Source organism: Enoplosus armatus (assembly GCF_043641665.1).
Source record: "Enoplosus armatus isolate fEnoArm2 chromosome 22 unlocalized genomic scaffold, fEnoArm2.hap1 SUPER_22_unloc_1, whole genome shotgun sequence".
In the NCBI taxonomy this organism is placed as follows: domain Eukaryota; kingdom Metazoa; phylum Chordata; class Actinopteri; order Centrarchiformes; family Enoplosidae; genus Enoplosus; species Enoplosus armatus.
In genome coordinates, this window is record NW_027261197.1 from 1862 (window position 1) to 14283 (window position 12422).

Below are 12422 nucleotides of genomic sequence, written 5' to 3' on the forward strand. Positions count from 1 at the left end.
GACCTGTCTCAGTACCAGGTCTTTCTTACACAGAATAACATAAACATAAAATATACACGGCGATCTACAACAATACGAGGCCCATTTAAATACTTATTTAAGTATGTCTACAACACCACAGGGAGCGACACAGTGCCCTAGATGCGGTAAACACAGAGTTAAACAACTGATTAATCAGTTAAAGATTCTGACTGACTTTTTCATAACCCAAATTTAAGTTAATAAATACACTAATTATGAATGTTTCACTCCCCGTTTGTTGTCCCTGCTCAGCCTGCTGTAGTTTAGTGGTGTCCATTTTTGTATTCCACCATCCTCCATAGAACAAAATAATCTTAACAGGTAAACAAACTTTTATGGTCCCCTTTTAAAACTTTGTCCTCTTCTCCGTCATGATACAATCATCATTTTTGTGCCGGTTTATAATTGTAACTATGAGTGAGGTGGTTGTTACATTTCTTGAAATCAGCTGTAGATAAGACATTTAGTCACTATTTATAGTAATATGGTAGCTCAGCCCTACCTATCAGGGGCCCTGGGGTCTGAGGGCACAGATACCTTGTTCCTGCACTGCTGGTAAAGCCTTTTTCTCACACGCTCCTCTGGTCCCGATGACTCCTGCTCCTCCTCTTCAAATCCTTGATTGTCTTCATCCTGCATGGGTTCTCTGTCCTCACTTTCACCCTCCGCAGAGGAGACCTTCTCTGTCTTTTTCCTTTTCTTTGCTGCGCATGTCGAAATTGCCACCAACGCCAACACAAGACTAAAATGCATGCAACTTTTCAGTGTCCTTCATTGTATAAAAAAAGACATAAAGAGTTGTCTCACAGAAGTGGAACAGGAATAACGCAGCATGTTGAATGTGGGAGCAATCCCCAAATTCATCCCTTCCCAGGCCGTCTTGAAAAATTCAGCCAGTTTATCAAGACAACTCTGTCGGTATTGTGGAAAAAGGTAGATGCCTCTGAGCCTCCTTCGATCTTTTTGCAAAGTCGGTTGTAACCCTGCAACCAGACATACTTGTTCTCATAGAGGGGTACAGCTGCTGACCCAAAGTACCTTAGAGTCTTGTGCTGTTCAACCTATTAAATCAAGAGACATGGCTTTTCTGTCCGACCAACTGATTAAACAATGCATATGTCTTTTGTGTCGCTTTGATTTTTATTATCATGTTTGTACTTACACGGATGATGCGGGCACCTTTCTTAGTGTTTTCGGCTGTATGAATCTCTTCAGTAGTCATGTTGATAACGACACCCTTTCGGTGGCCAGTTATTGCAACAATATATCCACCCAGCAGTCCAAAGAACAATGTTAGTTTTGTTCGGTTCTCTGGTCGTTTCTCAATGTCACCTGTAAAAGAAGAGGTAAAACGCTGTATACATTAACCATGCAATGGTCATGTTCTTTAGCTAAGGACCACACATGCACCATGACAGACCACACAAGGACCACACAAGAGCCACAAAACACCACAGTATTCTCCAGAAATTGGAAGACATCTTATTCATTAGACCAACACATACGTAAAAACCCAGTTTCTACATGTAAGTCCCTGTAATGGAAAACTCTGTATGGCTCCATCTTAACCCGAGAGCTGTCCATATAAACCTACAATGGTGAAGTGTTTTAGCTCTGGATTCACCGACTTTACTTCACCAAGCACCACAGTATTCTTCTTCTGTAAGTCCCTGTAATGGAAAAATCTGCAGGGCTGTTTCTTAATCCAGAGCTCGAATCTGTATAATTCCTAAATAAAAATATAAATTTTCATTTACAAATCAAATAATTGCAGTGAGCATACCCAGCGCGGCAGCAATCTTCTGAGGAGACTTTTCGATAAACAAAGCATGTTTTTCTGCTTTGACTAGTCTATCTGAAAACAATTTTAAATACAATTTATTATACACTTTTCCAACCTTTAATAATGTTAATAAATGGAGGTGGAGGTTTGCAAGCTGGTGTACAACTACGTCCCGCCAATATCTCTGAAACGTGCCCTCAGTTAAACCAAAAGGTCCTTGATCCTTGTATTTCCAAGTCTGACAGGTGGTGGCGACATGTTCGAAACATACTTCATGAAAGCCACAGCGTCCATCAAATTACTTCTCTGACAAGTTTTGTAGTGCACCTCCAAACCAAAGGGTTTAAACCAACAACAATCAAAAATACAAATTAGATCATGTCTTCTACATTTATAGACATTGATAATCCTTAAAATGTAGTACCTACTCACAGACTCTGCAATGGTTCATCAGGAAAAGAAGGTCATGAATTCCAGAAACTGGATAACATGAGTGGCTCACGTGTTTTCCTGCCTGGGTTCACGCCTTCTGTATGGCCCCTAAACTCTTCGACCAGTTTTACTGAAGAACACAAATCAAATCAAATATGTTTGCATAGCCTACATTCTTAAATCCTTTGCCTCACAGGGCTTTACAATCTGCACATTGACACAACATCCCCTATCCTTAGACCCTCACATTGGATGAGGAAAAATTCCTCATGGAAAGCAACAGAGTAGGGATCCCTCTCCCAGGATGGACAGGGATGCATAACACAAGATTCTCTCCATTTAAGACATTCAATACAAGTAACTTTGATAGGAATGTTATATTTACCATAACGAGGGACTTTGCTGGGTGAAAAAAGTTCACGTCGGCTATATTTAACTGCCTGAAAAAAAAAAGTCTATGAAGCAGATTTGTTTATCAAAAGTAACTGACATAATTTTGCAACGTACTCAATCAATGGAATAACACAATACTTACATTTGTACGCTTTGTTGAGGAATGTAGCTGCTTTAGCTCATTATTCCTTTCAATTTCACACGCGAGCAGCTGCTTCACCACCTTTAGTTCAGCAAACAGAACCTGGCAGTTCTTGCACCAAGGCGCAGGTTTCCTCAGGAAAGGATGCCCTTTTCGTAGCATGGGCGAGTGGTAAAGTGTTCTGACTGGATTTGGCACATCAGGGGACACCACTGTTGTGTCACAGGGAACCTTGCGGTCAGTGGGAGAAGGAGGCTGCATATTTGTGGTGGCGTGATCACAGGAAGCCTCGCTGGCAGTGGGAGGATTACACACGGGAGTTGAAAGTTGTGACACAGTGGCAGCTTGTGACCTCACCTCCTTCGCCCTCCTGATGCCCTCTTCAATTACTGCATCATCCACTTCATCAAGATGTGAGACCATTGGTGGTGTGGGATTTGAAGCCCTTAGGAGTGCCAGTTCCCTAGCAATGTATCTATCCTTGGCCTTTTGGATGTAAAGTTTAACCATAGGTTTCTGAAAATGTAGAAGAATGCTTTATTAAGTTAAACAATCAGTGTTATCAATATGTCTATTTACTTTCAGCATCGTACATGTTCACAACTTTGCCTACAAAGTGCTGTCTGGAGGATGAGCAGCACTAAATAAATACAGCATTTCTGACACACACACAATGACTACACAAGGACCAAATAAGGACCTCACATGCATCATAGACCAGGAGAGAACCACAAAGCACAACAGTATTCTTCGATAGAAATTGGAAGACACCCAAGTCATTCGACCAACAAAACTAAAATACCAGTTTCTACATGTAATTCCCTTTACTGTAAAAATATGCAGGGCTCTACCTTAACCCAGAGGTGTATGTATGAACACGCAGTGGTGGTGTGCTTTAGCTCTGAATTCACCCACATTACTATCCGATCCCAGATTCTACATGTAAGTCCCTTTTAATGTAAAGATTTGCAGGGCCAAATCTTATCCAGAGCTGTATGTAAGAATCTGTAATGGTGTTGTGCTTTAGATCCAGAGCTGCCTCATCAACACACAAAAATCGCACAGGGACCACACAACTTCAAATACATACCTGAAGTTGGTGGATCTTTTGCAGGTGCTTGTCAAGTCGATTAATATATCTAGACTGGCAGAGGCGGACTGGGCAGTCCAGATTTGTGGTAAAGCTGTAGAAGTAAAAACAGTCAAAAAATGTTGATTAGCTAGAAGAAATTTAATTTTGGTGTATAAGATGTGTAGCAATTAAATGAAATACAGGAATTTGAAAAATGTGTAGGGTCGGTAAATATAAATATAAATTATGCGTCCTTAAGAGTTAAACAAGACACTTACTGTCGATGAGCAAATTTGCTCAAAATAGCCAACTCTGTTCTGTTCAGTGACTCTCAGGTGCTGTGCTACATCAGCATATATTTCGCCACAAATAGGACACTTTTGTCATTGTGCCGCCTTCGAGACTTGTAGACAGCAGGTTCTGCTCTCTGTGGCTCCTCACTAGTCTCAAACACCACCTGTACATGTAAACAGAAGCACAACAGTAGACATATTTTGAAATATTGAATCAAAATTAGACACTTTTTATTTTTTTGTCTTTCTGTGACAAAAAAAAGCATTAAAAAACACTTTAAAAATGAATTATTTGCACACCTGGAAGTAAAATCTGCAAAAGTAATTATTTCTGTTCTAATAGGCTACCTTTGATACTAATTCAAAGGTTCCAATGTGTGAAGAATGTTCTAATGCACATGGGAAACAATAAGATGATCAGACCGTTTCAAGTCAAGTTAAATCAAGACACTTAGAGCAGGTCTAGACCATACTCTTATTAATATTATTTACAGAGACTCAACAATTCCCACCATCAACAAGCGCTTGGGGGGTATTACAACGCATTAATTAACTTTTAATAGGCGTTAATGTGTTAATTACGACAGGGTTAGGGTGCGTGCGTCTGCACAGATATTAATTCATGTAATCATAAAAGGGTTAGGTGTCTTGAGAGCTGGTGCCTTCACTTTCTTCTTCCATCGTCACACTAAACTCTCCTCCACTCCCCTCCCCCCTCTCCTGTCTATCATGAGTCTGTTCTGATTGGCTGCTGTTTATTGGTCAGTCAGGGGCTCATTTCGCGGTTTTTGTGTCATGTGGTTCCTGTGCAAGTACGTTACGGGGATTTTCCTGCTTCCTTCTTCTCCCTTCGTCAACGTTCTCAGGACTGGCAGCTTATTTCCAAGTAAGAGTTAAATTCAGGGTTGTATCCCTCTTTTTTTCCTGTTTCTTTTCTGCTGAAGTGCTGTTCTAGTGTGAAATTGTTGCCCACTGATGTGTATTATTTGATACTAATCATAAAAGTAGTCTTTTCAGAAAATGATATGCAGTACAAAGTTGCCATGTATGCAATGTTCCAGGTAAACAACTAGCAGACGTTGGGGTCCCATAAAGATAAGATGTGTTCCAGGAACACAACTAGCAGATGTTGGGGTCCCATAAAGATAAGATGTATTGTTGTTTAGTGGTCTTCTTTGGTATGTGAAAGGTCATTCTGAGAGGTCTCTTTTCCTGACCCCTCGACAGGAAACAGAAATTTACAGACTCATGTGTTGTAGTAGAACCCCATGTATGCTTAAAGGTATAAAAGACGAGCTTGAACAGTGTTCGAGGCAGCAGTACTGATTCGGCTACGGGTGCTGTACAGGTCAAGATGCGCATGCCTGTTGATCCTGATCTTTGATGCAAATAAAGAATATTATGTGAAAAGTCAGTATCAGCGGAGTTTCCTTCCATCATCGATTCATCGTCTACATCTGGGGAATGAAGAAGAAATTGACGACACCCACTCTTCTTTTTTTTTTTAGCTAAAGTGCTGTTCTAGTGTGAAATTGCTGCCCACTCTTTTCTTTTTTTTGCTAAAGTGTTATTTAGTATGAAATGTTTGTGCGTCAGAGGAGGTGGAGTTGAAAGTTGTGCAGGTGAAGCTGTTTTTATGAATAATGATAAGTGGACATCTAGTTTTACTGTAAAAGATCATCTACCATAAAAACTCAAATGGAATTTATTGTGCTATTTTGTATAACACAACTGTGGTATAATGGTGCCAAGACAAATATGTACCCAACTTAATGTATAGTGGTTAAAGAGTTCATTTTTTAAACATAAGACAATGTTGGGCTTCGAGGACAATATCTCAGTATAACTCTGACAAAAGATCCAACTTCTATGTCTAAACTCCTAACCCTTTTATTTTACAGTGCAACCCAGACAGTGAGCCAGAAGCTGCAGCCCATTCCCAACAATTCAAGTATGTCATTATGTTTGTGCAACCACACTGCCATCTCCCGCCAACGAGATATTTCACCACAAAGTTTGGGCTTTTTCTCATCGTGGGAATAATTTGCCCCTTCACCACAGACGTGAAGCACTTTTATACTGCTAGAGACTCAGGTGTGACCCTTAATTGTTACCATGTTACTGAGAACTTGCAACATATGGACGTCGAGTGGAGCCTTTTGGCTCACAATAGAGAAGAAGACGACCACATCATTATCTGGTTGAATGGAGCCATGATATATAGCAATTTATATCATCCTTTAAAGGGTAGGGTCCACTTCACATCTCCTGATCCCCAAAATGGCGATGCTTCATTAACTATCACTGACCTGAAGATCACAGACACAGGAACTTACCAATGCAAGGTGAGAAAATTAAATGAACTTGACATCATGAATATTATTTTGAATGTAATGGAGAGGCCAAGTAAGCCAGTATGTTACATGGAAGGTGAAGCTGTGGAGGATAAAGGTGTCGTCCTGAAATGCAGATCCTCACAAGGTACTTCCCCTCTGGAGTACAGATGGTCAAAGACAAGTGGAAACCAGATGTTACCTCATAACACCTTTGTTGACACTACACAAGGTGACTTGTATTTACGTAAGACCACAAAGAATGACTGTGGAACCTACCTCTGTACAGTCGAAAGCCTTGTGGGTATGGAGGACTGTGTGGTTACACTCAATTTCACGTCACCACAGACCATGAGCTATGGACAGAAAGCTACAGCAGCAGCTGTTGTCACTGTGGTTGTGGTCATCATCGCTATCATTGCAGTCATTTGCTACTGCTGCAGAAAAAAGAAGGAAGAGGAATATAGCAATGAATTGGAGGATGAACTCCCTCCTTATAGAAAGCCTTCAACAATAGTGTCTCGGCCTTTTGAAAGGGCCCAGGGCATTGCACGGGTGAGGAAAAGTTTAACAAAAGAAAATTTTACATGTAAGAGTACGTTGGTAATTTGTGCCACAAATTCAATACCTCACGATTAAATTAATTTTTTTCATTTTGCATCAATTCACAATTTAAGTCATCTCATTGCACCTCACATGGTATGTTTAAGAAGTTACAATGATATAATCATGCTATGTATTGCTCCAAAAGACACCTCTGGGCGTTTATGAGGACATGAACGGAGGGCTCAAGAGTAAGGACAAAGAGACTGAGTATGAGGTCGCTGAGGAGAAGTACTAAGTGAGTAACAGTCAAATATGTATGTAAAATACACTGAGTGCATGTCTCTGTCTCATGATTTATCTGATGCTGTTAAGGAAACACAACTGTAAACAACTGTAAACTCTTCAGACTTCTGGTTCTTCATGACCAAAACCAGTGATTTAGTGTACAGTTCATAGTGTGGTAGCCTGAACCCTTTGAATGTACTGACGGTGAGAACTTTGGCATTTTTAGTGACAGTAAAAACCCAATTTATGTCTATGCGTCCCTTGAATTAAAAAATCTCATGATTTATCTTTAATAGGTGTGTTCCTCCTAAGAAAGAAAAGTCAGAGATTGGATCCACAGAACATGGCGTGAAAGCCTGGGGTCCACCAAAGGTAAGTAGGAGAAAAGTTGCTATAATGTCATGTACATTTATTATTTATGGTTTAACTCACACCAAATTAGGTCATGAAAGCTAAAATCATACAGAAGATTTGTGGATCTCGATAAAGTTCACTGAACTATGTTTAGCAGATCCTCCCTACTTTCAGAGACACTTTTAGGACCTGTTGATTTACATCTGAGCATGTTTGTGTTATATATGAGAATGGTCACATGCCCTACATATTTTTTTAGTGTTTCACTTTTGTGTTACAGCCAAAAAAGATTAAAGACTGAGTCACAAAGGAGGACAAGGACATTTAACTGCCACATCGTTGAGGACGAACAGTGTTCTTGAGGCAATACCATATTTGATGGAGAAAACAATGTCTTGTTTACAGTTCTGTGTGAAATGCCCACATAAACTTGAGACATTTTAAATATGTGGACTTTTATTTTCAAAGAGTAAAGACTGAGTCACAAAGGAGGACAAGGACATCTAACTGCCACATCGTTGAGGACGAACAGTGTTCTTGACGCCATACCATATTTGATGGAGAAAACAATGTTTTGTTTACAGTTCTGTGTGAAATGCCCAAATCTCTTACTCAAACAATAATTAACATTAAGAAAATAACATATAATGAAAATGAATATTACTATCAAGTTAAATTAAATACAGCACCTCTGAAAGGAATAAATTACCAACATAAAACATACATTCTAAAATAGTTAGCAGTTAACAGAAAAGCTACTGGTCTGTCCCGCCCGGTACATACACTGTCTACTCATTTGCAGCATGCTAGCCACACTCATAACCACACCTCACAAGATCGTCCAATGGTAACTAAACACATCAAAAGTCATCTCATGACACTTTACAAATAGAGCAGGTCTTGACCAACTCTTTGCAATGTTATTACAGAGACCCAACAGTTCCCACCATGAGCAAGCACTTTGGTGATAGTGGCAAGGAAAAACTTCCTTTTAAGAGGCAGAAACCTCGAGCAGAACCAGACTCTAGGTGGGGGGTCATCAGCTTTGACCAGTTGGGTTTGAAAGAGAGATAGAGCGAGAGAGAGAGAGAGAGAGAGAGAGACATAGACAGAGGGGGAGAGACAGATAGACAGAAAGAGACAGAGAGAGAGATAGATGTAGAGACAGACAGACAGACAGGTGGACAAGCAGACAGGCAGAGATGTATGGCAGCACTAGCAGTAGAAATAGCAGCTATAATTGTAAAAACAATGGAAATATGACTGATAATAATAGTTACATCTGTAATAATAGCTGAAATTAATAATAGCAATTAAACAGCTTTAAAAGTAACAGAACTACGACTAAACATAATAACTGTAGTGATGAGAGTCAGGCAGGCCCATGGCAGCAGCACCCAGGCGTAGGCCTTATAGTAAGGTCTGGCCACCCGCTGAATCTGGCCTTGAGCTTGGTCTCCCCTGTGTCAGTGCAGCAGCCACAGTCCACGTATAAGGCAACAGGGGGATCCACACCAGCCTGCTGGTATCTCTTCACCAAGTCTGTTGCCATCATGTCCAGGCCAGCTCCCTCCTGAGCAGTCAGCACACTGATGAGTATCTGACCATACTCATTTCCCACAGAGGTGAGCCAGAGTGCTGTCCCCTTGGCTGTTCCGGCAAGCTTCTTGGTGATCTGAAGCACACAAAATGTATAGGCCTCTGTGAACATGACTCAGAATTACTGAAATACAGGCAGGAGTTAATAATATCAGTAACCTATTTCAAAGAAAAAAGATTGTCTAACCTTTTTGGTGGAATCCATTTTAAGAATGGTGCCGTAAGTCGATGTTATCCTCGCTTTGATGTCCTCCAGCCTTGTTAAAATATCCTGGCTGTAAACGGAGAGGAGCCACTTACAGCTCGGCACCACAGCAGGGTCTGGAGGCTCAGGGAATGCCATGGGCAACAGTCCTGGACGCTGGAGGAAGTCCATGCACTCTGTGGTGTACCTTGCCACGCGATGCAGCCACTCCTCTGTGTGGTTCTCCCTCAGTTGCTTTAAAACCCGCGTTGGGCTGTTACCCAGGCCTCTCTCCCGCAGAAGCCGGATCACCCGGATGTCACACGCGTACCTTGGACATAAACAGATTTATCAATAAGAATGTTTTGCATAATATCTATTTGACAAGGCAACAGAGAAAAGAGACGTTACTCACTTTTGTGTGAGGATGACCCGAAATTCTGATCTGTGAGCCAAGTCCAGTTGTGTGAGGACAGTCTGGCTCCAAGAGACGTGAGTAGACCTACATTTGGTGCAGGTTAGTGTCTCTGCCACCATATTGTAGATCCTGTCCACGTCCAGGACCCGCCGTGCCCTCTTATGCAGCCCTGCTCCTGTGAGCTGGTGCTGCCCACAGGCAGAGTTGGGACAGACCACCTTCACCTTCCACAGTCTGTAGGGCATCCAGACAAGAAGTGGGTGGGCAAAAAAACGGTCTGGAGCCGGAGCCTGGTGGTACACATGGCTCGGCTGCGGTGGAAAGTACCAGAGCTTCAGGTTATGTTGAAGCTCTAGCCTTCCTTTAGGTCCCAACTTCAGCACAGTCTTGACAATCCACTTGTGGTCCTCAGGTGGCAAGCCTTCAGACCACAAACGGGGCAGCTGAGATGGTGAGGCTTCAGCTGTCTCTGTCCTGGAGTCAGCCGTCTGCGCAATAACAAAACAATGCATAAACATACTTATTACTGCTGAAAGACACTGCTGATGCTTTACACAGTATGAAATTAAAAGTTAAATGACTTACTGACACAGTGGCACACACTGGAACAGGCACTGAAGCTTGAGCAACAGTCTGAGGGTCTGGAGCCTGTTAAAGCATGGCAAAGAATATACTAAAATTCATAGCATTCACAACACAATCAAAGTGTAAGTTATTATTTCATACAGCTGCTCTACATGAAACACTGTTATTTAGCTTTCAAGTTTCATTTCTGATTTGAAAGCTTTTTAATACTAATAAAAAATGTGTGTAGAAATACAAATACTGTATTCAAAAAGTGAGTTACATCATTACTCACTGGGACAGCAATGCTGGCTTGAGAACTGGTGGGGTCAGTGACTTGGGTCTGTAAAGAATTCAGTCTAAGTAACTTGTAATAATAACACAATTTAAACAGCTGCTATTTGATCTCTATTTACCTGGGTTACTCTTCTAGCTTTGCTGAGATTTGGCTTCGCAGCAGCACCATGAGACCCCCCAAATCTTGACTTGGTAAACTGAAAGGCAACAAAGCAAAGGGCCGTGTCAAGAAAGGACTATATTGTCAAACTATCATTCAGTGAATAAAGTGTCAAATATTCAGTAACAAATCCAAATACCATTGATAAATTCAATGTTGGTTGCTGTTTATGACCCTGCACTCCCAGCACTTGTCCCACTGCTGCAGTCTGTTGCCCCACGGTGGCTTGGGCCGAACCCGGACGCACTGCTGCACTCTGTTGCCCGACAGTGGCTTGGGCCGAACCCGGACGCACTGCTGCACTCTGTTGCCCCACGGTGGCTTGGGCCGAACCCGGACGCACTGCTGCACTCTGTTGCCCGACAGTGGCTTGGGCCGGACCCGGACCCACTGCTGCAGTCTGTTGCCCCACGGTGGCAATCCTTGCTCCAGTTGGCTGTGGCATGGCAGAGTAGATACATCACTAATTAATTAACACACACACACACACACACACACACACACACACACACACTACTTGAGTCTTTAATTGAACAGGGTTACCTTCTGAGTGTGGAATCCACACGTGCACGTCCTTGCTTGCCCAAACAAGGACGTCTGTCCATGGCACTGCATGGGACATTTGTTGATCTAAAGGTAATAGTTGTACATTTGATTGAATTGAACACATATTAAATCACTGACTTGCATTTGTGTAGTTACAGAGATCTGATGACAATGATTTGCTTATTACACGTTAACTCATAGGATCCTTTTATTGTATTTGTTACAACCCTAACCCTATAGTGAGTAAAATGCATTGTGAGCGTAAATAACAATGAATACAATGTACTGTGCCATGAATATACTCATACCCTTTGACACAGCTCATACCACTTCTTTTGTCTGGGAGCTGGTCTGTTTCCCTCGCCGGCAGGCCAGGCCCCAGAGTTGGCAAACTTTCTCAAGCGTGCCATCCACTCTGAGTCTGCCATCGCTTTGTGTGATTTAGATTTCGAAGACATTGCCTTTGGTGACATAAATGCATAAACATTTTTTGAATGCCTGAAAACAACATAAGTGTTGGAACATGAAAGCAAGACCACCGCCTTGTAATATTGTAATAATCCTATGAAAAACTTGGCATAAACCACCTGGGGTGTATTGTGTCTGTGTTTGAAACACAGCTCATGTATTAACCTGATTTCCTTTAATAAACATGTATTCTTACAGTGTGTGGTGGGAAATATCATGAATTAGAAAGTTAGCTGTATGCCTTCTCCTGCAATTACTTTGGTAATGTTTGGTAATATTAACTATGGTAAATAGCTCAGCAGTTTGACTAATCTGGCGCTTCATATAACGGATATGATATTGACGTTTTTATTATATTAGGCCTACAATCCTGTCACCTGTTCTCAGAAGGGTTAGAAGAGCCTGACTGCACATACACTAGTGATTGTGTGAGGAATAATGTTTAACACTAAATGATAACCATGAAAGTATTATATGCATGAAAATTGTGTCATTTAACCGAAGTTAAGGTTAGGTACGTTAGCTGTTACAG